The following is a 1,788-nucleotide window of genomic DNA, read 5'->3' as shown; positions in this document are numbered from 1 at the left end:
AGGCCCTGGGTTCGTGTCCTGGGGCCTACTTAATGAAGGCAGGCTGGCCTGCAGATGCCACGGAGCGTCACAGGCCCACAAGCGCCACAGAGAGCCAACTCAGCAAGGTGACACAACAGAAAGAGGGAGACAAGCAAAAACACAGAAGAACGCACAGTGAATGGACACAGAGAGCAGACAACAAGCAAGCCACAAGGGGGGGGAAATATAAATAAATACAGACACAGAAGAATGCACAGTGAATGGACACAGAGAGCAGACAGCATAAAAAAAAAAAAAGCCACGGGGGGGATAAAAAAAAGTTAAATGAAGAATAAACAATTCTCGGTCATTCAAAATAATTTAAAAGCAAGGTATCTTCTTGGACAATAATGAATATAGCCAGAAATACATAGAAGAAGGAAAACTGGGACATTCATAACATGTGAAAATTACACAATGTATTCTTTTTTTTCTCTCTCTCTTCAGGGGAGAGCATGTACTCAGTCCCCCACTACACAAATTATGCAGTTGAGTTTCCCACATTTGGGGAAATCGTGGTGTCAGCACATCTGGAGTGCAATGGATAAGCCTTGCCCTGGGAAAACTACCTTTGTGATCATGGTATCTTCCCTGCCAGGTAAGTATTACACAATGTATTCTTATACAACCAATAAGTCAAAGGAGAAATCACAGGGAAATTAGGAAATATCTTGGGGTGAATGAAAATGAAAACACAACATAAAACTAATGGAATGCTATAAAGACTGTGCTGGCAGAAAATTTATAGATCTACATGCTTACATTAAAAAAAGAAAGATCTCAAATCAAAGACCTAACCTCACAAGAAGAGGATCTAGAAAGAGTAAAATAAACCAAAAGTGAGCAGAAGGAAGGAAATAACAAATATTAGAGCAGAGATAAGTGAAATATATATCATTTTTATATAGGGCATAAAAAACAATAGCATAAACAAAACCAAAGTTGGTTCCTTAAAAGAGCAATAAAATAAACTTTTTGGAATACTGATCAAGAATAAAAGAGAGAGGACACAAATAACTAAAATCAGAAAAGAAAAGAGGGAACATTACTACTGATCTCACAGAAAAGGATTATAAGAGGATACTATAAACAACTGTATGCCAAAAACTTTAAATAATCTAGACAATAGGGTAACATTCCTAGAAAAATACAAACTACCTACACTGCCTCAAGAAGAAACAGATGATCTCAACTGACCCATAAGTAGAAAAGAGATTGAATCAGTGTATTAGTCAGTCAAAAGGGGCACTGATGCAAAATACCAGAAATCTGTTGGTTTTTATAAAGTGCATTTATTTGGGGTAGAAGCTTACAGTTACCAGGCCATAAACCATATTTACCTCCCTCACTAAAGTCTGTTGGTACGTGTTGGAGCAAAATGGCTGCTGACATTTGCCAAGAGTTCAGGCTTCCTGAGTTTCTGTCTTCCTGGGGCTTGGTTCTCCCCAGGCTCAGCTCCTCTGCTCCTCTGTGTGCTTACTTCCCAAGCTCCAGCTCAAAACTCCCAACTCTGTTCTTTGTCATGTCATTTCTCTATGAGTCCCCACCCACCAATGCCCTACTGATGTGGTCCAATCAAAGTCCTAATCATAATCTAATCAATTAAAAGTGATACTTCTGACATACCAGTTTACAAACATAATCCAATAACTATTTTTGGAATTCATAAACAATGCCAAACTGCTACAATCAGTAATCAAAAACTTCCCAAAAAAGGAAAGCCCAGGACCAGATGGCTTCACACATGAATTTTATCAAATATGCCAA

The 1,788-nt window shown here is 38.5% G+C and overlaps 1 non-coding gene across 1 annotated transcript; it reads right to left on the bottom strand.

The window, feature by feature from the left end:
- Positions 1-465: 465 nt before the first annotated feature.
- LOC111763687 (U1 spliceosomal RNA) lies at positions 466-627 on the bottom strand. Its single transcript, XR_002796512.2, has one exon. It is a non-coding gene; the product is annotated as a U1 spliceosomal RNA (small nuclear RNA).
- Between the last annotated feature and the right edge of the window lie 1,161 nt (positions 628-1,788).

This window comes from Dasypus novemcinctus, chromosome 1 (genome assembly GCF_030445035.2).
Source record: "Dasypus novemcinctus isolate mDasNov1 chromosome 1, mDasNov1.1.hap2, whole genome shotgun sequence".
In the NCBI taxonomy this organism is placed as follows: domain Eukaryota; kingdom Metazoa; phylum Chordata; class Mammalia; order Cingulata; family Dasypodidae; genus Dasypus; species Dasypus novemcinctus.
The sequence above is the reverse complement of the archived record's forward strand: the minus strand, read 5'-3'. Positions and strand labels throughout refer to the sequence as shown.